At 40.1% G+C, this 24,830-nt stretch overlaps 1 protein-coding gene across 1 annotated transcript in view; it reads right to left on the bottom strand.

Annotated features, from left to right (window-relative positions):
- LOC140307351 (PDZ domain-containing RING finger protein 4-like) overlaps positions 1 to 24,830 on the bottom strand; it is a 117,038-nt gene that overhangs the window by 51,692 nt on the left and 40,516 nt on the right. The gene's annotated exons all lie outside the window — the stretch shown is intronic.

The following is a 24,830-nucleotide window of genomic DNA, read 5'->3' as shown; positions in this document are numbered from 1 at the left end:
CCGATGAGAAGCTAAGGTAGCTCTGACAGCACACTGTGGGCTCGTGGGCACTCAGCTGAGTGCAAATGTTCCTCCATCGGAGAGTATTGTAAGAAAATTGATTTGCTTTATGAAAGGAAGCTATAATTGCAAAGAATATCTTGTTTAATTTATGATAATAAAAATTATAAGATATCTTTATCAATGCCTAAATAAAGGTAATAAGTGTTAGCTGCAGCCCAACTTACGATGAAGAGAATCAACATTGTGATCCTTCTTCATCCTCACTACAACATTCAGATTTTTTAAGACTACATACTGCTTGTTTATCTGATTGCTACAGCACACAACTTTCTTTAAAGTAAAATATGAGGTGACCCAGACAAGTTGTGATGAAGAGTGAACATTCTTTGCATATTCATGATTCAGGCACCACAGGTGATGTTGATAATGGGCATCCTCAGAGAAAATTGGCAATCAGCAATCCTAGAGACTTGAGAGACAATACATCAACCACCGCAGTCCCTCAAACTGTGATAATTGCGAGACAATAGACCTTGGTTATTGTCTCCGCTCTGGAACCCCCTTTCATGAGCAGGAAGCTACACTAACGAGCAATAACTGTTAACAAATTGGCCTCCCAGCCAACAGCAGGGCTGGCTGTGCAGGGTACAGCTCGGAGTGGATGAGCGCTCATCAGCTGGCTACTGGGCATGCCACCCCTAAGGGACTCCATAATCCGATTTTCTGGGCTTTAATTTTGCTCTGCTGCCTGGAGGCAAGCCAAACAGAAAGCAACATCACTATAATGAATAATGCCATCAACCGTCCTTCCTCTTCCTCTATAGAATCCAAACTGTCTTCAAAACCAGCCGCTCCTCAGCCTGAAGAAGCCACAAGGAGTGGGTTTTTCTGCGGTTGCCAGGCAATATCAAATCCATGAAGAGCTGTTCACTAAAGTGTCAATTTGACATCAAAGAGTCTTGTTGGGCAACGGCGGAGCTGGGGCATAATACTGCATTTGATGAACAGAGGTGCTGTTTGCTTGCGGTACAATGGACTACAGAGAAAATGTGACTCACAGGCTGTCTTCTGAAATTGCATATCAAGGACTGAAGCTGTGAAGTGTGAGTGAGCAAGAAGCACTGTCCATTTAGTTGCCTACAGTCAGCAGAGATGAAAACGTAAAACTACCAAGGGTGAAATACAATGTCCCCCTCACAAAGAAATCCAAACGTTACACTGAAAGTCTATTGTCTTAGGACTGGAACGCCATCACCTCTGTAAAACTCTCCATGACCCCAAAAGGTTGAGATGCTCATCGGTCACCCGAATGGTCTCTCTCATCATCTGTGAAGCGAGACAGATCCAGCAGCAGACGGTCAAGCGGTGCCTCAACAGCACATGCAGATTGAAGGATGCTCTTTGAGGAGAGTATTTAGTCTAATAAAAGGTGCTCCAAAGTGCTTTATGGCCATTGAGTTTACAGTGTGACGAGGTGAATTTACCTGAGACTGCATTTCCAGAGCAACCCGAGGGCAAGATTTGCACATTATACTCAAGATTCAATAAAACTATTTACTTTCTAATAAGGTGAAGCTCTACTGGTTGTATAATTTGTCTTCTTGTGTGTCCCTTGACACTTTGGAAGTTATGATTGATGTCAGTGATGAAAGAAACTTAATAATATGTGTTGTTTAGCATTTATATAGAAAATGAAAGGAGCCATTGTGTATTAAACCTGTATTTCATATTGATAAACAGTTACTCTGTCTCCTTCTCGTGTCCTCTTGGCTTCCCAACCGTTATTTTCTCCTCCTATCCGGCCATCGTATATCATTCGCTCTGTCCTTTGCGTGTGCGGGTAGAAGCAGCTCCTCAGTTGTGTTCATTCTCAGTTATGGGCCTCACATCATGAGGAACAGAGAAGAGATTTAACCTCAGTGTGCTGGATAGATTGTGAGCTGTCTTTTCTTTGTTTTTTTTTTTTTTACTGCATTCCTCACAGACTGATATTTGAGCTCACCTTAAACCTGGAGGCATAACCATAAGCTAAGTGAGCTACTTTACTTGTAAACATTTGAGGCCTCAGACATGCCTATCTAGTGCACTCACAGGCTTTTACTCGATCTCTCTTGTCTACCACGTGTACACAAAACAGAACACAAACGCAGCTGATCAGGACACTGCAAGTGTGGGCTATGAAATCACAATCATTCCCCACTAATAGCATTTGTATTGATTTCCTGTCCTGGGATTAATTCCGCAAACCATCACACGGCGCATGAAAGTTGGACCGGTTCGATAGTCTACTGCATGTGGTTCAACAGGCTTATGTGCATTACATCTGAACTTTAAAGAAGGTGAACAATTTTTATCTTCCACTGTAGTGTACATTTTTCGAGAAACCTGTTGCTGCCTTCAACTTCTATTATGAGGAATGACATTTGCAGCCGTTTAGGTGAAAGAAGAGGCTCATATCATAGAAACTCATTTTAAAATACCAAGAATAGATGCATAACTCAGGTCTGCCTAGGACAGAAAAGTAGGGATCATCCACAGATAGGGAAAAAATTACATTGGTATTACAGCACCAATACGTGCCAACAGCAACCAGAAACCAAACAAGAGAGCATCTTAATGGAGCTGGAGATTTAATAAGAGGAAGTTATCGCTGTGATTACTTGTCTGTGGTAACGTCTGTCAGGAATATTAAGTGTCCCCACAGTGTTTAAAACATAAACAGGTTTATTAGGCCAGCTCTGACACCGGGTGGGTGGAAATCTCTTTGGTCTGAGCGCTGAAGATTGAAATCCTGTTCACGTGAACGAAGAAGAGCCGTGGGGATCAGAGAGTGGTTTGTGATTTGATGTGTGGCTCAGATCTGATCGCATCCTGCCACCATAAAGCAGTCGTTTCTCCTGGGTATCCATGTGACCTGATTCGAGAGTAATTAAATGAGGGCCTTTTATGAATGGATCATCGTGGCAGCCAGCTCCCCTCATGACAGCTTTGACAGGAACTGGTCCAACATCCACTCACAAATGCACAGGTGGACGCTTCAAAGCCAGTGCAACCAGACCGTGGGAAGTCGACCAAAACATCTTTCTCAATGATGCTAAATTATTAAAGAGGTGTGAATCTTTAATTCATGTGGGAACATGACCATGGCTAAAAATAGCACAATAAAAGGCTACCTTGCATGATAGCGCATGCAGGGTTGCTTTTCAAGCTAAATGGTGATCTAATTTATGGCCTACGAGCCTATTTAAACTCACATTTATCCACAAAGTGTTTAAGGCTTTCATTTCAAACCTTTACATATTTGCTGATGAATTACTCTGTTGTTTGACAGTTTGATCTGTATGTTTATCAAATATTCTGACCACATTTTCTGAGCTAACGTCGTGTCCAGTAGTGATATTACTAATGGGTACAACCCTGTGGTTCTTTGCAATTTGTTTTGACTTTATACTGACATGTACTCTCAGAAACCTTGTGAAACAATAGAGTGTAGGCAACTGCATGACATTTCCATTCCATGTTGTTTTGACAGTTTAAATTTTGTTTTTCTGCTCACGAGTGGGGTTTTGAGACATTACATCTGCACCTACCTTTCAGATCTACACAAGGCAGCATATTGCAGACCTATAACAGACCACTCAATAAGGATTTCCAAACTGAAATCTGATTATCACTGATGCGTACCGACAGCCTGATCAAGCAAAGCACAAATGAGACTGGATGCTCCATGTTTTCTCAACCTGACATTGAATCATTTAGGTGACACATGCCAGGTGTTGGTAAAGCTACTGAGACAAAATGCAGGAGACTGCAAGGAAAATATCAGTTGGTGTTGGGATCATATTAAAGCCAGACTGGTACAGATATATCTTCTGCCTACAGCTACCTGACACAAGAGATGTTGTTCGTGTCTAGGTAAAATACATGTTAGGGTTGAGTCTGACATGATATCATGGCTAAACATGTAATAGATCCGCCAGTCCATTACAGAACCTGCACAACAGGTGATGTGATAGGTGAGCATACCAGTGTCACGTTTTAAGTAGTCAATTACACAGACACAGACCTTTTATCAAGGACGCTTGCATTTGAAGGGGCTGGATTACCTTGTGATGCAATTCAATCTATTCCAGGTTTCCAATATCACAATCACAATGTCCGTCTTGCCAGTTTTCAAGCTATGTGTTTGGGGCCGAAGCACAGTAGTTGAGACTAATAGAGTCCGGTACAGCTTCGGAAAGTTGTTGAGTAGTAGTTGCTTTATTATATTAGAACTAGAGGATTCTTCCTCACTGAAAAAAGAGGAGAAAGAGAAAAGAAAAGCAACAGAAGGCTATTCTCTGAAAAATATGTTCATCGTAGAGGGCTCAGCACAGCAAACAGTCTTTGACATTGGGTTATGACATTTATTTTTCCTTTACACCTTGCATTCTGAGCTGCTATCAAGTTAAGTTTAGAGATCAAAAGTTCATGGTTACCTTTAAATCATGGTGTCAGTTAGAACCTATGCATATAGACTCTTCCCGAAGCAACCGCGTGTTTTCAATCATGTGTTATTAGCAACTAAAAGTGTGTGGTGGTGCATTTTTCTGCCAAGACACATCCACCTGCCAGAATGTCTCATTTCTTTTGATGTTGCTCCGTACGAGACGTTTTTCAGTCAGTCAAGTTACCACCGGAGCAATCACTGTCTCCTACTTACATTCACAGTCTGTAACTGGATACGCTGCTAAATTAAAGATGTAAACACTAAACCCTAACTTGGATAACATTTTCACCACTGTTGTTGCCACACGCACGCTTCTCTTCTAGAGCATTTAGGAAATCCAATTACTTCAACATATTAGAAATACTTCAAGTGTGAACAAGGTGTGGTCCATTGTGTAAGCAGTGAGTGTAACATCATCTTAACACATGTAGGCGCAATGACCTTTTCAGAGAGGAAACATTCAACTTGATGCTTTAAGCTGTCGGAGTAGAGTGGAATGAGGGCAGCAGTGAGTGAAAGACAAGCAGCTTTCACCACCTTCTCTGCTTGATGCTCCTGTCTGTTTTTATATTCATTCGACCCGAGGCAGCAGAGTGTGTGGCCCACACCAACTGCTGCCATGAAAATACTCATAACCCCATCACATCGTGACCCCAACACCACCTGTGTAGCAGCACACCCTCAGGACATCCTGCACTGTGGCTGCAGCTGCCTCCCTGCAGCTCTGGTGGAATTAAGGGGGGAAAATGTTTGCTTCCTTATGTTTAGCCTCAGTGGTTGGTAAAGCCCCTCCTGCCTTTAGGTAAATAGTAATACTTCCAGATGCATCCACAGGCACTCAAGCATAATAGGAGCTGGCTGTTAAGTATGTCATATATCTGTTGATCTAACAGGGACAGAAGGGAGATTCATAATGATACTTATGGTTATAGAGCTCCAATTCCGCTCTGTGCTGTGGGCAGCATACAGTATCAAGACTTAAGAGATCCATAGCTGCAGTGTCTAAACCTCAAAGCAAAGGAACAAGTAGAAGTAAGGTAAAGTAGAGTAATAAAAGATAATGATAACATCATAATATCATGTGTTGCTGCATTTCAAATAGAGCAACTGAGATGGAAAATCTAATTTGGGATTACATTTTCTAAGGAGGACAGGAGTGTAGCAGACCGTGCATCGTGTACTTTTCATCCAAAGAAACCCTTTAAAATCCCCAAAATGGTGGAACAAGAAACGCATGCTTTGAATATATTCACTTAAGTTTCTATGTTCATTTTTCTTAAAGTATACAGAACAAATTAACTATAATTATTTGTCACAGAAGCTCAAGGTGGCAATTCTCATTGACAACTGGTACAACAGTCATCTCATTGATTTCAGTATGTGAGCACTGCTGGCTGAGTTTTCATCAATACGCATTCAATACACCTTTGATTGTAGATGAAAGTTTTGTGCTCCCAAAGAGAAAGCCGCAATCTATAGAGACAATCAGCTCAGAGGGCGAACAGGTTAGACTCCATACCAATGTGCTCTGCTCCATCTATTCAAGTCTTATGCTGATCGCAGCATTAAGAGAAAACCTGCAACCTCTGATTGTGTCCTATCAAGTGTCTTTGGAGGCAATGTCACCAACAGGTTATCTAATTTTAGGAACACAATAGAAGCGTCCTGACATTTGTCCCCAATGTCATTTTGAGACAAAGTCACTTAAAGCACATGAAATGGCTGTCTGACAAATCTGCATTCCAAGCGCCTTTAAGATAGAGGGCAAAATATTGTACAAAGCACTATGTGAAGATTGGAAGAGTGCTTTGTCAGCAGCCTTATAGATTCCCAAAACACTATTTACTCACTATAAAACTAATTCTAACAATTAATTGTTATGTAAAATAAAATGACCAGAATCAGCAGCTCTGTGCGGCTCCACTGAGTTTTGAGCCACCCAGTTTTTGTTGTTTTGGCTTTGCAGCTCCTATATGCTTCTCTGTGAAACTGATTTCATGCTTTCTTTCTCTCAACCAACTCACGGCAAAGTGGGCAAACAAGCTACTCAAGACAGCAGGAAGATCTACAAGCTAAAAGTAACTTTTTCGCAAAGGGGTGATGGAGACCAAAACAAGGCTAAAAGCAAAAAGTGATCAGAAACATGAATCCAAACAAACATATGTTGAGTTAGAAAAAAATGTATATTGACAGAATTTTTTTATAGATGTGTTCTGTTGTAGTTCTATTTTCAATCTGGAACTTTGAAGAAACATCACAATTTGCACTGGTTGTAACATTATTTTGGTTTACCAAAATTTAATGATGCACTTTCCCCAAATTGCTTCAATTTGCCTCAAATTGCTTGAGGAGAAAAGCGATAAGGTTGTGGAAAGTTGAGAAACAAACTCCACGTAGTTAGACTTTGACAGCATGACATTAATTTGTATTTGCTCCATAATGCAGCAGCAATCCACCACCTGTGCTCTTTATGTACTACGTATATAATTAGAGGGCTTGTTCACCGTGTTCTTCCAAGCGCTTCATCTGGCCTGGTAGGTGTACACCCTTTCATTTCCCATATGCAGTGCTTTCTTATTTATCCATTTATATATATTTGTGACTTTTGTTTCTTGCTGCGCCAGGTGGGACAAAGTGATCGGTATGTCTGAGGATGGGTTAAAAACCTTCATCTAAACTGCACTGCTCCAGAAACAGAATGGACACAGATCCAGAGGTAATAACAGACCTGCAGATGGATAACATGCTTATTTTTCAGCGCACAGATTAGTCTGGAATTATGATGATACCCAGGGGGCAGGAATCTTATTTTCTGTAGTCCTGATAAGAAAACAAGAGCAGACTGCAACCAAATGGGAAGAGAGATGTGTGTGATTTAACATGCTGTGCTGCATGCTGGTGTGTTGGCACGGCAGTTTAGGGGACTGCATCAGATAGGGTCTGATGGGTAATGTCTCAGTGATGGCTTCGACAAATGACATCTCCCGTAGCTTCTATTCGCAATTCTTACAACCGGCTTTAATTAAGCATCTTACTGTCTTAAAGGTCTTTCAATTCAGATCACACATCCACGCTATGTGTACTTACAGTATAACACTTACAATAATCACTTACAGTATAACAAAGGAAGATTCAGTGAAATCTTTATCCTTCTTACTTATGTTGGGTTTTAAAGAGCAAGTTAGACACACGATATGGGCGTTGGATTTAGGCAACAACCTACTAGATGAGGATTAGAACTCAAACTAGCTGGTTAGCGTTAGAAAACTATCCTGGTTCGGGCTTGAATAGATTCTTTTTGCAACCATAACCGTCATGGTTACAGTTTTTACAAGTCAAATATAGATGCCCTCAATACCACAGAAGGATGCCTATTTTTCAGTTTCAGAAGGTCTCCACAGAAACCTCATAACTGATAAGACATGCTCACTTATTGTATCGGTGTGGAAGTTCTTCAATGTAAAGTATACAAACAACTTAAAGTCTCTTACTACTGTTAAGCCCACAAAATGTACGGATTAACTAATTTACAAAGATACTTAAAACTTCATCACACTCCTAAAAAAAGTTTGAAGAAGCGAGCAAAGATAAAGCAGCTGTATTCTAAGCTCGACAGCACAGAGCAGACACAGGCCAGGAGTCTCTTCAGTCTTTCATTTTTTGATAAAATGGGATATACCGCAATTTATTTTTAGTTATTTAAGCAAAGAACTCTGTCCACTCAGCCCAGATGCACAGCAAAATATCAGAAAGTAACGAATCATAAAACTTTGGATTTGAGCAGTAGTACATGAATTCTGCATTCATTTTGGACGACTTTTAAAGTTCTGTATTTTAGTGGGAAATTTGGTTTGCATGTCCAATATGTCTTGTGCTGGCCTCACTAAACTTCCTTCCTTTGGCTAATGAGCCAAAACTTGTTGTTTTACATGTTATTATGAGTATGTCATGAAAGTTTAGTTTGTTTTGCCAAAGGGGGCCATGAGTTCTCACCCAATTTTTTCAGAAAAAGGATATTTTGATGCAGTACATTATAATAGTCTTGATGTTTTCTTAAACATACCCATGCAGGTTACTGTTAACGCAGTAGCTCAGTGATGACAAGAATCTGACGCTTTCAATCCCAGACAAAACTGAAAACATGTCTGTCAGATCACGGTTCATCTCCCGCTGTGAACTGAAATTTCACCTGCCTGGATTACTGACATATCCCCCCAGTGCAACTCTGAAATATACTCAACTGGGATGGCATTAGAACTCAAGCCTATAGCTTGATAATCATGTGTATAGCATCACCATCAAAACCCCCTTCAATCTCAAAATGCAGACGTTGCCATCTGGTTAAAGAGACAATTTCACAAAATACCTTCACACTGAAATCCTTCATGCAATTACTTTTGTGTAAAATAGCACAACCACCCCCCCTACTCTGAGAGAAGAAGAAGATTCGGTAATCTGGTTTAGTTTTTCTGTCATATTACTCGTTATTTCATTACAGAAATAAAGTTGAATGTTGTTATATATATGAAAAATTATATATTTATATATTACCTGCTGGATGAGAGTTACAAGCATTATGAGACACCACCACTGTCTCTATTTTTTTAAAAATGATAATAAAATAATCAAATCAAGAAATCATGAGGAAAACATCCACAAATTCCGCCTTGTTGTGTTTCTTGAAGTTAATGAGGTTCATCTTTATTTGAGGAGAGTTTGATCAAAACTGAGTTGATGTATTTTTTATGAGAAAAACAATTTCACAAACCACTGAATATTCTGATCGTTTGCCCCTCTGTTATCTCTAACAGAACAAAGAGTAAAGGCGTCAAATCCAAGGATTTAATCTTGATCAAACAATATCAAATGAAGTAAATCTTTCATGATGATTAGGAGTTTCACAATCAGAATGTGAAATTGAGACTTGACATGGTTATTTCTCACATGTATGAACAACAAAAGTCAAGCAGTAGATTGCTCTCGCCTGCCTGTGATCGTGGATGTTTCAAAGGAAAAACATCCTTGTTGGTTTGCCCTCTTGAGCGAAAGGAACAGACACAAACAGATAAACAAAACAGATCACACACCGTCACTGTCTGTATCTCCAGCACTCTACATCCTTAAGGAGAGCCATCGATTTTCTGTTTACAGTCAACATCAAATTATTAAATGTCAGTTGATAAAGTGTTGGGGTCTGCAGGGGCTCCTCTCGGATGGCTTTTGTCAACTTCACGTCACCATGGCAACCACAGCTGTTTGACAGACCTTACGACAAAGAACTCCTCTGCATATTGAAACATGAGAACCTTTGTATTAGAAGCTAACTGCGCCACGCACCACCACATCCACGAGTCCAAATGCCACCAACTCTTTTAGAAATTTTTCAAGTATTCCACTGCACTTTCAATGACAAAGGTCGAATTTCCAACATTGTGACGGATGAAGGAAAATTTCACTTCGAAACGAACTTTGAAGCTGGTGGAAAAGATTTGTACTTTCATGCTCAGTGCAACTGCTGCAGCAACAGAACATTTTATAGACACAAGCATTGATGGAGATGGGCAAACCGTGGTTAACAAGCAATAAAAATCAGAGCTCTGAGACTACACTGCAGACAAAAACTACTGCATAATCATATAAGGCCGTATTTCTTTGTAGCAGCTGGTTAATGAGATCATACATCATAGACATAGTGTTTCATTGATTTGTCTTTTATGCTTGATGGACTTTGAATAGCTGCAGGGCATCTTCACTACTCATGTGAGACAAAAATTCTGCAGTATCACAGGAAGCAACACCCTTAAACAAATAGGATTGTTGTCCAGCGCATCCTCTAGGCGTTGAACAGATATTGCAATGTCGGAAGTATAAGGGTGACCCCCCCTCTGTGTAGACACACAGCAGCACATAAGGAAATAACTGACTGTGTATCCCAGAATAAATGTCCATAGGGGAAGTGAGGTTGTGCAGGGGTGAGGTTGTGCCCTCCGACCGCCTGGCTCATCATTGAACGGAGTTAATCTCAAGGTTTTGGGCCACCACAGGTCAACATGTCCTCTGTTTGCTTTGGTAAAGAGAAGGTCAGGGAGCGCTCTCTGGCAAGACACTGTTAATACACTGGAGATGAATTAGCAATCCCCTCTAGCAGCCCTCTGGGAATAGTTTCTGCCTCACAGCACACAGCAGATTAAACCAAAGGTGAACAATATTCACAAATCAGCCAATGGTTATGAGGAAAGAGGTAACACTATCTGTCAGACCCCCACCACTGTGGGCTTATTGCACACTCTCTGGTCCATTGAAACAATCTAGATTCTGCTCACTGGATGTACCGGCCCCATGTTTTCCATTTTTTCCACATGAAAAATCAGACAAGAGGGAGTCTAAGCTACAAAATCACGCTGCTTGAACTAATGCATAGTTTGAGTGCTCCTATAGAAATGAAACACATTGCTCATATGTCTGGTGTCTATTTAGCATACTGATGATTGTTATGTCTTTCAAAGGTGAGATCATTGTTTAAAACAGTGATGTAAACATCAAGCATCAAAAACATCTCAGGATACATTTCAGAAATATATGTTCCAAAAGGTAGATGAGAGCCCATTTTTTACTAAGATAGGGATTACACCGTTTCTGCAAAAGTTGCTCAAGCACTAGAAGGGCACACATCAAGAGTTTTGCTGTTGAAAAAAAGTACAAGTGAAAGCTGTGCTGATATTGTTCTAAAGAAAAAGACAGACAAGGATAAGTAGAGACAGACCATCAAGCCGCCAGGAAAAATTGTGTCACGGTGAATTTTTTGTTAAAGTAGCACTCACTTGAGAAGACTTGCAGAAAAGTCTGTTTAAGTTAGGCATCTGTGTGCTTCCATGCTGATTTCATTTTCTAAGTGAAAACCTCACAGCTGAGTTCATACATTTGGGAGGAGAGAGCAAGGAGGATGTCTTTAAGATGATGAGGAGAAGTAGGAAAAAACTAATGAAAATGCAATCGAATTTTTCCACAGTTAGGCTCTATTACATGTTATATATTGTGAACAAAAATAAATAAATGGGCGGTTGATGGGCATCAAGGGGAGCTTTACATTTATAAAGCTTCCCTTGGCAAAGCAAATCTGTTTGGCATAAAAGGTATTCAGATTACAATTATGCTGCCATAATGCTGGACAGGCCAAGGGGAAGAAAAAAAAAACAAAACAATAAAAGACACCATTTAAAATCCCAGTGACAGCTTTTTATATTTCAGTCTCCCAGGAACAAAGCCACAATTAACAGTATATTGTGTTATTAATTAAAATAAGGATGACCATTTAAGAAAAGCTAAACTTATCAACTCCCACAAGCCTTTCAACATCAAGGGACTAAGGACTTGAATGCTGTTCTGTAACCTCAGAGTTGACGATTCGCGCACACACTCGTCCACATGTTACAGCCTTTTGCTGCCATTTGTGGGCGGTCTCAAAAACATGTGGAACAATCTGAGCTGTGGGCTACCTCATGTTATGCTGGTGTACTGTTGTTGGTCCTTTAGCTTTGTTCTGCTGTTGGCAAACATCAGGTTCATGGTGGAGTGAAACTAAGTGTTAAAATAACATAATGAAGATTGCCCAGTGCAGCTGTTGTATGTGCTTTTTGCTTCTGCCTCCTTGTTTTTTTTTTCATCTTTATTTATTTTTTGGTGTTTCATTTTATTTGTGATAAAATCTGTCATTGTCAATCCACTCCAGGCTAAAGCTAAATTTCCACCAATCAGTATTCAACAAAACATGTCCAAGGGCTGTGGCTTTGTTAGCTTTTTGAAGGACTGAACAGAAGTCTGCCCGCTTCGGTTGAATATCAAACATCCCTCTCTCCGTGGGGTGAGATGGATTCAGAGGGATACTTTACGCCATCATGAATAAACCCTAAAAGTCACAGCTTTAGAATATGGTTACAAGCCACTGTCAAAATTGATATTTGTTCTTTAAAAATAAAACAAATCCGATGATATATATCATTACCATCATTAAAAAAAAATTGTCTCAGCTACACATTAATAATTAAATAAGTACATGAATAATGACAATATCATAAGCACACTCAAGATTCAGTGCTCTGAGCATGTTGAGCTGTACAGCTAACACACATTAGATGAGACACAATTCATCATGGTTCCAAATGTGGTCTTGCCATCATTTCCACATATTTGTCGCTGAGTCTTTTATTTAAGACTTACCAACATTTAATTTTCACTCAGTAGAATGCATATCGTTTTTCTTTTCGATGCAGTACATTCAGTGCAAAGGCCCAATCAGACTACATAACTGAATTTTAAATATTTAGCTGCAGCCTTGATATGAGGAAAACAAAGTTAAAGAAATACTATCAGTAGCATAGAGAAATAGGAAGGGCTGTAGTTTCCTTTTCATCTCACCATTGTTGAAATGTATTAAAAATCAACTCCTCTGTCTAATTTTCAGCAAGCCTCTCTGGCTCTCCGTTTGTTGTTTCTTAATGCTCTTCTTTTATCTCCTATTGTCTCCTTGCCTCAACCATTCAAAGTGGATACCATCTTTTATGTTTTTCCTCCCCATAGCCACTAAGCACGAGCTCTTAGGGGGATTGAACAGAATCTCTTCATGAAATTGTAAGTTTTTAACTGAAAAACACCTGGATAGTTTATTTTATGTATCTAAGCCTCCTGAACCTTATTCAAAGAAACACACACACAAAAAAAGTAACATCACCCATGTTGCACAGAAATGTAGGCTCCATGTATGAGGAATGGGTTAAAAGAACAGGTAATAGACCCAAAAATATGAACAGCAACACAACACTGGTATAAAATGTTCTGCCACACAGTCTGGGTTTTGTCCTTACTTGTGTTCACTTACCTTGGCTAAGCAATTCCAACCCGTTCTGTGTTGACACATTTATAATGGACCTCATTATATGAAACATTTCCTATATAAACGGTAAGAACTCATATCTCGAAAAACACAACAGCACACAACACAGCTCCGTCACTGATACTAGAGGAGCATCCTTGCCCCCATCCTCACCTGTTCCGCTCCTCACATCATAAAACTGCTGTTAGCTAAGACCGTGCGTTTAATTCCTCATTGTGGAGCTCACCTCGGGGTGGCCCTGCCAAACCCTTCCAGCAGGAGATTTACAGTCAGCCATTTTGTGGACTAATTGCCCAGTGCTGGAGCAAGGAGGTCAGCTACAGCCAACATGGGGAGCTGGCTCACACACCTGCTAGAAGCCAGGCAGAAGGCGAACTCTTCAAACAGCGGGACACACCACACCAGGAGTCTCCTTGAGATGTCTAGAATAAAGTTTGGTGGATGCAACTGCTCAAACTGTGCTCCACTGTTGAGAAAAACAAGAATTATAGCAAATATTTGTCTTCTTCTCCAACTGGCTGCATGTTGCTGGGAGATAAATAGAAGTCAGACAAGAGGTGAATGTCTGATGGTGGAGATAGATCGGCTGCATGCCCTCCTTGATATGGATCTTATCTTTTCAGTGTGAATCCTGTTTGTGATTCATCATCTCCTTCTCCTCCACCCACATCATCAGCCTCTTGTCTTCCCACGTTTCCTCCCACCAATCTTCTTTTGATTGGATGGACTAGACGGACACTCTGACCATGACACTGGTCTGGTGATACAGGGGATCATTCAGAGCAGCCACTTAATCCTCTTCTCACATTAACATTTCCACAAGATCACACAGGTATTATTAGATCTGGCTGTCCACGTCATAGACCTCTGCTATTGGGGTGGAGGAGTTAACTGATCTGTTCACCCCTCACCATTTACCACAGACATGAGTGGTTCTGCAGATTAAATGACAGCTAAGCACAGTTTTGCCTTTGTCTGGTCATTTTTAATAGCTCTTAATCACCATCTATTAAAGACTACTACAGAGTCCACGCTATTCTGAGGACTCTTCATTTAATACCATCAGCTGACACCACCATCATTCAGAGATTCCCTTGACTTTATCACTGTTGGTGACCCTTTCATCTATCTAATTAACCACAATTTACAAATCACATGGGCCACTTTCCCAGAGCTGTGCGTCCTCCATCACCGAGCAGGGACAAAGGCTCATTAACAGTGCCTCCCCCATTATTGCCACTGAGAGGTAGAATACGGGATTCCTAATGTCAATTTGGAATCAAGAACCATAAGAAATGCAGAGGCGCTGCCAACATGCAATCTGGGCAGGTATAGTGGCGCTGAGCCAAATGCAACACTGCGAAAACAAGATTGTGTGATGAAAATAGCCCGTTTTCTCCCCTGAGGCTCAAAAAGAGAAGCATTATATAAATCACAGGCTGCAAAGTTTATCAAGAGCTATAACCTGCAAAGTGAGGTGAGAAGTGGGGGGGGCAATTTCAGTTTTCATTTTACAAGAAAAGGTGGAGAAAATCGATAGGCTGACCATTGGCTTATTGCCAACTTGTTGAGAGAAAAAATGAGAAGATAAAAAGAAGCTGAAAGTTGTTGGTTTTTTTTCCCAGTTACACCACAACTGCAGCCAAGTTTCTTACATCACAAATACAACAACAAGGTACAGTGGAGGAGGACACCAAACACACACACACGCTCACACAATAGTAGCTGATAAAAACTTTCACGAGAGACGAGAGTTCCAAGAAAAAGCTCTTTTACTAGTTTTAAAATAATCGCCTGCCGTGTCACAGGTGTTTGAATCATGCAGCAATATCCTCTCATTCTCTCCTCAAGGTCTACTAAAAGGCAGCAGCATGTTACCTTTTATGGTTTTTTCATCTTGACAAACTGAATGACTTTGGGTTTTGGTTTATTGAATGGACAAAACAAGCAACTACAAGATTTAATCTTGGGCTCTATGAATGTGAGAGGCTTTTGTTTTCCCTTTAGGTAAGGTAAGTAAAGGATAAATGAACACACAACATAATCCTGATGTAGTGATATCATTACTGTCTTTAAAATCCAGTACAGACGAGGCTCTATTTTAATCTTTTAGTCCCAGGTGCAAAATGTATACAACAAAATTGGCCTTTTTTTTTCCTAAACAGAATGCCGATCATTCAGTCACAGGGACACATGTGGTTTTCCATAGTTCAGTGAGTCTGATACACTACAGCTCGCATTATGAGTGAGAACGTAACCCAGAGCAGCTGCTCATGTCAGTAATGGGCATCAATAACCGGCGCCAGGCCTGTGGTTTGTAATTGTGTTGGAGGGGTCAGTGTGGGGTCAACAGGGCATTCCCCTGGCTTGTCTAATGAAGGGAGCACAACTCTCCCTCACACCAATGCTCTGCACAGCCATCTCCAATCCCAGGCCCCATTGCCCATGTCAATCACTCCATCAGTGATAGATGTGCAGCAATGCCTAACAATGCCGTACTGTACTTCTCCTAATGTACAGAATTGAGTTAGCTTACTTAACCATTAGTCATATTGTGCTTAGATCAGAGTTTGTGATTGACCAATTAATTGTCAGAGTAATGATTTGCCGTTTTAACACAGTATTGAGTCATTATTTGAAAAAAAATAAAGAATGCTGACATGTAAGAAGCGCAGTTAGTCTTTCCATGTGACTGCAGCGGAGCAATATTTTTGATAATATGACAACATTAATTACAAATACAATTCTTGTATTGCTTCAGATGGGGAAAAAATGTATAATAGATTAAAACAACAATGTATCGGCTTTATAATTTGCCCATTCAAGGCCCTGCTTTCCGCATAATCAGCATTGTCTTGTATAAACCAACTGAGCCGACTACTAGTCTGTGCAAAAAACATACAGTTAAAATAAGCTACGTCAGCTACATTTACCAATGACCTCCACAACCAGATATTCAACCAAACAGGCGAGCTCAAATCCAGAGGATTGATAATGTGCTCTTACATAGCAGGACTTAAGATGGTTACAGTGATGATAAATGATGTTCATCAGATAAAATATTTATATTTCCGTCAGATCAGTTTGGCAAGCTCATATTTCCTATAACTTTATTCTTCTTCCAGATAAGCCAAAATTTTGCACCAGCCTTCACAAGTACATGTGCCACTGACCCAATTTGTTGATGTATTACACATCATTCATCACTATTGGCTTCTGTAAGGCAGGGGAGGACCCAATACACCCAGGTGTCAGACATACGCCAAGGGCAGCAGAAGTTTGTCTTTGAACTCTTAAGTGGAGGTAACAGCACACACTGGTGGAATTGAATTAGACTCAAAATGCCTTCAAGAGTTTGTGCACATGGGACATAAAACTAAAAAGCTGGTTTTATTGAGCACATGCCCGAGTCTGCCTCATCTAACCGGATGATTACAAGATGCAAGCAAAAAAACTGAGCTGTCATGCTGACGCATTCACAATAATGAGTTTGTTTAATGATGAATGAATTGCAAGACAAATAAACAAGAAAACTAAAAGACGCTGCATTACATCCATGTCCAGATCCAATTTTCGTTTGCCTTCAACTGAAGCATCAATAGATTAGAGTGGGAGTCTAGCTGGAATTGAATTAGCACAAAACGAATGGCTTTGGTTACAAAGAGAAAAAGCCCTGTCCAATCAGTGTCTCCATTCAAAGCAAGACGTTCCAAAAACATCAGTCAATTATGCTTTGTATGAGTAGCGCGAGGCCCAAAAAGCTGAAAAGCCAACAATAGATGAGGGAGAACTGCAGAGTAGATGGAAGGAGTAAGACTAAATGAAAGAGGGAGAGAGAGGAAAGATGAATGGGTTAAGCAGGAGATGGAGATGAAGGAATGGCAGATAGGCACGCAAGGACTCATAGAGGAGGTGACATGGAGAGATGGTCAAAGAGAATTACAGAGAATATTTGAAAGAAATATGGCTACACATGTCAGCAAGTAGCCCGAGACGTCAGCATTGTGTAAAAATAACCTGTCCAATTATGAAGAGAGACTGCTCACCCTTCTGTCTGAGATGCTTTACTATAGAGGAACACCCCATCTCATCGTCCCTCCTGACCCCAATACACACACCTACTGTATATATTTAGATGCAGTCATATATGGCTTCAGATAATGTGATTTGAGAAAATAGATTGGACTTGTTCACTGTCTTTTATAAAGATGGATTGTTTTGTCAATAATTTTCGGCTGGCTAGCGTTAGCTCGCTTTTCAGCATATGACTTCCCATACCCCTGCAAAAATGGTGTTCAACACTGCCCTGAGAACGAATGGTTACTGCTGTTTCCATTAGCCATTTAACAGCCTCTAACAGGAGGATTTATTTCTGTAAATTAGCTCCTGTATAACATGATTGTATCATGGATCATAAACTTTAAGTCAATACAGTCTGGGGACACTGCGTTTTAAGGTTGAAAATACCGAGCTGACCCTTACTTTTCCTGAGTGCTTAGTAGTCAGCAGTCCCAGCTGGGGTGGTGGCAGCTGTTCCAGGAACTTTATCTTATTCTTCCTCCATCTACAAGCTTTTCCAATGTCCCACAGTAGCCATTTGCTCATCAGCCTATTACTTTCAATAGGCGTCAGAGTAATTGGCTATTTCACACATGTAAAGGTTGAGCTGGCAGAGGGTAAAGGCCAGGCAACCAGGCTGTCAGCGTCCTGCACCGTAGTCATCCATCAATTATTATCAGGCACGAGGAAAGCTACTGCGGCCCTAAGACGGCACTTTGTCAAATCTCATCCAGGGCACCCTGGTTAATCCATTAACATGTGAGAGCTTGGGCAGTGCAGATTTACTTTACTGTGCAGAGTGTGTCTGCTTGAGTGAGTGTGTCAATAAGAAATATAACATTAAATGTGCTCAGAGCACCACTATCCAAAGAAAGCAAAGTAGCTTTAAAATAGATGGTGCCTGTTAATTCCTTGTTAAAGCAGCCATCATTCTGTCTTCCACAAAAACCTCTCAATACGAGATTCATTGTGTAAATGAACCTCAGTGTTAATGTTTCTGCAAATAGTAACTTTATACATGTATATGATAAGGTTTAGAATTTCTTCTGTTTTTTGGGATGGGAGTTACTGACCATAACAGAGTTGGCTTTACATTATACCTTGATCCTGAGTTTTTATAGAAATCAACGATAGAAAAACAAGTGGCCGACAGTATACACACACACACACACACACACATACACACACACACACACACATATCACAATCTTGAAGGGGGAGAATCAACAAATACCTTCAGTGCTGGTTTTGAACTAAAGATCTAATCTTTTGAACTAATCCAGTAGTTTGGAAATGGTCAACTTGTGAAATAATACAAAGCTACTATCATCAGAACTCTAAGGTTCAGAAGAATTCTCACAGCTTGCAAGTGCACTTTTGAAATGTCATTAGTGACAAGTGTTGGGTCCATGACAACAACCCAAGAACCAAACAGGAATCCTCCGTAGAGGACTGTGCGGTCTCAAAGTCAGAAAGCTGCATGAGAGGTCTGGTGCAATGCTTGTAATTTTCTCTCACATTCCAAAGATGTGCCTTGAAGGGTGCATCCAATCAAATTTGTTGAAAATGCACAAATTTTTGGGCTCCATCACCTAAACCGCCAATGATTTCACTTGCCAAATTTGACACCATACAAATTCTTCCGCTTCAATAAAATCAAATTCAGGGTGAGGGGTCACCATTTTGACTGAGAGAAGAAAGTCCAGTACAAGGCACAACTAGACAAGTGGCTAGAATGGTGCTTTCTGGGAACATTACAAGCAAAGCAGAGCAGTGTGTTGCTGTGCAAAGGGACTCAGTGATAGAAGAGCTAAATTTAAATAAGGTGTAGATTTACCTTTTTGGACATGCCATCTAATTAATAATACTTTGGCTGGTCCTGAAGTGGTGTCTAGGTAGCCACCTTAATCACATGTCGCCCGTGGTAAACTATGCTATAGCTACACCATTATTACTAAACGCTTCACTCTAAATCTCATGGTAATTATCGCACTGTACGCAAGTTTGTGAGGCAATGCATTACATCACGGGGGGAGAGAGATTGTGACACTGGGTGATCAAGCTTTTTGCCCTCACTATCAGCTTCTGTGATAATGAGTAGGAAACAATAAAGAGGAAAGACAAAGATTTAAAGCAAGGAAAATTATACAACAGATGGCTTTCAATGGTTGCCTCAGCCTACAGAGTCAGGTGAGAAGATGCAAGGCAGGTTTTTCTGATGGTGCTAAAACACAGCCTGTTCCTGGACACCAATGAAACACTACATCTGGACAACGAAGAAAGCTCTTTATCTTTCTCATTGACATTCAGTGCGATGTTGATTTACATGTAGCAGCTGAAGACAACACGCAAACTGCTGGGTCCTCTGCAACTGAAGCGTTGCTTTGGATTTCTTGCTTTTTTTTTCCTGTTTACTGAAAATTTTGTCCAGAACAAAATAAAAGCGCGTTTTTACATGATGTTGAGTTTTTATGTTTTAAGAACAACGCTACACAAATCTTTATATTCATGAAAGGCCTTGAGTCACCATCTTTGCTCCTGTCATCTCTCAATCTCTCTGTGCAATAAAACTGGGGGTGAAGATAAAGGATTGGAAGATAAAGTTGCTGGTTGGCTGGGTCCCTGCTGACAGGCTGTGATAGGTGTCATCTATCAGTTATAAAAAGGCTTGAGGGCTCACCAAACCAATGATGGTGGTGCCAGGTGTTGGGGCTGAGGCACAGCACACAAAATCATGCATATACTGTACATACTCATAAACATAAATCATATACTGACAAACAGTGTGACACATACAAAACATGCCACCGTTTTTCTCAACACAGAACACATGTACAGTATATGCATTGAAGACTTATATTCAGAATTTTCAGATGAAACTGAGCTACTTTACTTGTAAAACAGCTGTGCTGAAAATGGTGGAGCCATTTTTGAATGCACTAAAATGCACATGTGGTATAAGGCAGTGGCAAACGGGGAGCAGTGACTTCACCATCAAGTTGCTATCTAAGGACAGACAAAGAAGGAAACACCCCACCCCAATCCTCCTCTCTGTGACTGACCAGTGCAGACAAAAGGGAAAACCACCTTACCACATGAGCAATTACAGCATGTCTGTGTATCCCCTGAGGGGCCAGACATTATGAGCCCACCTGTCAAGAACCCAACTGCCTTACCCCGGATTCACCGAATGCACACAGGAGCCCTAACTCTCTATTAGTCCAGAGGAAAACAACCTTTTGAGCAAACAATGTCACTGAGCCCTTAAGAATATGACACTAATTAAAGGGTGGGGCTACTGTGAGCTTAACAGGAAATAAGAAGAAATAAAATTAAAAAAATTAAAAAGTCACACACATTATATACAAACATAATCTCCTCCATACTAACAATGCCAATAAAACCATCAGTTTATTAAATAGAAATGGTAATGAGTGATGGCCTCTGAAAAGCATTAATTCCCTATTTTAAATGATTGCTCTTATTTAACTGCCACATGCTCTAAATATGATTGCTTCCCTTTTTAATCTGCAGCTAGAGGAGTCCAATGCGAGTCTGGGTTTGATTCGAGCAGGGCCACATGCACTTCATGATTTTCGTGTTATTTCTGTTTGTGTGTTTCGGCTTGATTGCGAGGAGTGAGGTCTGATGCTGTGGTTACCTCCACATCACACTGTGGGATCCAGAGAGAATGAGGCCTGTGCCTCCGAATGTTGTATGAAGATGAACTTTGATGGTTATATCAGACTTTTAAGTTTTCTTTTCCTTAGTTCTGTATAACAACAATTGAATCAGTGTGTGTTTTATGAATAAATAAAAAACTTTCATGCCAAGTTATAGTGGAGCAGACACTGAATGAGTCTATCGCAGATATTCAACAGCCTAAAACATCAGTTTTCATCTGAATGATTAATCTGCAGTTTCCTGGAAAAAGGTTAAAATGCCATTTGTTATAGAGGCACATGATATATCCCTGCAGACACAGGAAGGACAAACCTCGGTAAATGATGCTGGCCTGCCGTTGCGGTGACAAACTAAATTTCAATTATAGCCATGTGAAATTGCATTTCCATGGAGCATTAGTATATTGAGAATCACTGAAAGGGTTCACGCCTCCGCTCAGATCCTTTTCTTTTACGCTGGAGCTCGTCACGGTGAGAGCCTGTAGTCTGTTGCTGCTAAGCTTCAACGTTGGCTTTTCTGGCTGTGTTATGAAATCAATAAGTCTGCTTGGACAGATGTGTTTTCTCTGGTAACAGCTCACACAGCATTAATACAGATGATTACAGGCTGCAGCAATCCTGGGTCATTTTCCTCCACCTGATGACCTCCTGTGGAGAATGGGCCCTCTTGACAGCCATTTTGTGACTGTTTTGCCACATGCCCTGATCGATAACATGAAAAATGTTTTTTACCAATGAAATATAGCAGATCAAGAAAGATGACACAAACACACTCAAACTCACAACTTCCAGTGATGGGTGCTGCATGCATGTTTGCAATATTCACTTTTATTTTGTTGCAACAAACAGTTAATCTTCCATGGAGCTTCAAATGGAACTTTGAAGCATTTATGGAGCTCGTAGGTCCATTTGAATCAAGCTGAGCAAGTCCAGTTTTGGTCTGACTAAAACAATGAGTTCTTTTTTAATTCCAGTGTCATGTAAGCATGCTGAATGACGGGTAAGCATAAACCAATCAGGTGAATCAAGCACTAAACATGGAACCAGTAAATTAATAGGAGGACCCAAAACACGCCTGGGGCTGCAAGATATTAACTGGTGGGAACATTTGTATTGCTGCCACAAAAAGATAACTCAAAGTCTGGTAAGATATATTCTCTTGTCATGTTGATCTCTAAAATGAAATCAAAACATAGCTGCTTTGAAGGGTAAGGAGTCAGACGCAATGCATTAACATCTTATTACGCAGTTATCCACTTAGTGGATTAGTGGAAGACCAGGGCCACACTTTCCTGACCTGTGTGTGATGGTCAAGAAACCTCTTGCTTTTCATTTTCGATGAAGCCAACCTAATAAAAGTTTGAGAGTTTTCCTTTACGTGACGTGTTGTTCTCAACAAAAAGAAAAAGTGAAAATTAATTATAATCCTAAAACTATTTCAACAACCTGACTATATCTATATTTTGTCAATAAAATCCTTTCTTTGTGGACTCTCAGCTCTGGTGCCAGCTCTTACAAACGATGGACACAAAATAACACTTGCACTGAATTAAGCATCAATCGTAACCAAGTTCTCAACCATGTCTTTATATTCAAAGCTTTTTTTTTTTTTTACAATCCGTTATTTAATAAACTTTAAATTTTTAAAGAAAAGACAAACTATTGCAAAATGAAAATCAATAGGTGCAGGCCGACTGTTAAGCCATATGAGAAAAGTACATTTACTTGTGCGAGTGTAAATCTGGAATCAATCAGTAAAGGCAGAAGCACTAAAAGCACCATCAGACTTTTATTTATAGTGATCACTGGACTGTTAATGGCAGCTAATTGATACACTGGCGGAAAGAGGAACTTTGGAGCAGTCCATCTGGACCACTTCACCCCAGGGTTAGCTTAAACTACACATGACCTTCTTTCTTACTGTTGCATGACACTCGCACCTATAGTATGTGTTTGGACTACCAAATCGTCCAAGCTTCTCGTACAGCAAAACTCTGTATTCCCTTTTTATGCCTCTGTCAATCTTTCTCTTCCTTGTCTGTAGAGACATTTTCCTCTAAAGAGTCTTATCAGGGTCAATCTGCTTCACATTGTTCACTGTTGAATGATTTCTCTGACAGAAACTAAATGTGCCAGGCTTCAGTGAAGTCTCACTTTCACAATGGCCAATGAAAATAAAAATGAACCCTTTAAGTCCAGCTAAAATGTAATAGTATGTCACATCCTGCTTGAGAACAGCCCTTGACTGAAATACTACAGTGTTGCTGAAATATTATGTTAGCGGTGCACTTTCCAGACAAGTGAGCGCTGATGAGGAAACAAATCACTAAAAACCCAAGAGTCACAGAGCTTCTGGTACATTGAGCACAATTTTCTGAGATATATACTTAATTTAAACCACAGAGGACAAAGTCTAGCCAGACATATTACTCTCCATTTTGCTACAAGCTTGTACTCTTGGAGTGAGCAAACGATATAGCTAAATTACTTTGATGTAAAATGTCCCTTTAAATTCAGTGGGGAGGACAACCGGAGGTCCCCAAAGTCCTTACCCATGTTGGCATGGTGAGAACCACACTTTGTGTGTTGCAATTGTTTTATTCATGCAAAGAAAATATATGCAGTGTCTATTTTCTCAAACAGCACTTAAATGGTATAATGATTACAAATAAGTACAGCTGCAGTGGTTGGAACATAGGTTTGGTATGTCATATCCGTCATGATCTGCTAATTAGCCAATAAACAGTCTACATTTCCCATTAGTGCAAACTGCAACCTCAGTATTTTTTTTTTTTTTTACTGTTATTCTTTGCTGGTGAGTGACATGCTGCTTCTGAATGCACGGCAAATTGAGAAAAGAAAATGAGAAATGGGCAGAGACAGATTATTTGTCATGAAAAGGAAGACCAGACTGGAAAGGTGAGTTAATTTATTTAAATGCATTTAAGCCTACCGCAACAGAGAAAATAATTTCTTTCAGACAGACAGGAACGCAGCAGCTGCCTGGCCACTCAGAAAGGAGTTCTCGCAGGCCTACCACAGTGATATGCGCTCCATCCCTTGTTAGTCGGTACACCAATAAAGAACAAGAGTTTTACTATGAGGCTAAGTTTACGCAGCTATTCTGCACACTGCTGTTACCGCCGCTGCTGACAGAGCAGCGTAGGAAACAGCTTTACCCCCGAGGAAGGGAGCATTAATGATGTTCCCTCAGTAAAAGGCACATAGGGCATTTTTCTCCAGTGCTTTGGAAGTAATTAAAGTACAAGAAAAAAAAAACATTTTTGTTGTTTTTTTTTCTTTTAAAGTGTACTTTACTTTTCACTGCCCAACAAAATAATCCCAGTCAATGCAGTTTTACTATTTCTTTCATATAAAACATTCAAATCTGAAATTTAAAGTGAAATAATGTAGGAATTATATCTTAAAATAAGAGATTCACAATCATTCTGATGGTGTATGTACTTTAAATAGGGAAAATATGGAATGTCTAGTTTGCATTCATTTAAATAAGACCAACTCTTGGACTAGCTTTACTAGTTGGCAAGAGATTTGTGAGATAAATGGTTGTGTGACAGACAGTAAGCTGTTGTTGGACTAGTAAATAATGGCAAAGTAATAGTTAATAATACTTGAACAAAATGGGTTAGCTTGCCACATCTTGTGGTGTTGTTCTTGTGTTTGCTCTTTTTAAACTCAGTAGTTT

The sequence above is a fragment of the Leuresthes tenuis genome, unplaced genomic scaffold (genome assembly GCF_036924035.1).
Source record: "Leuresthes tenuis unplaced genomic scaffold, fLeuTen1.0.hap1 SCAF_5, whole genome shotgun sequence".
NCBI lineage: Eukaryota > Metazoa > Chordata > Actinopteri > Atheriniformes > Atherinopsidae > Leuresthes > Leuresthes tenuis.
This window is presented reverse-complemented; position numbering and strand designations above follow the sequence as displayed.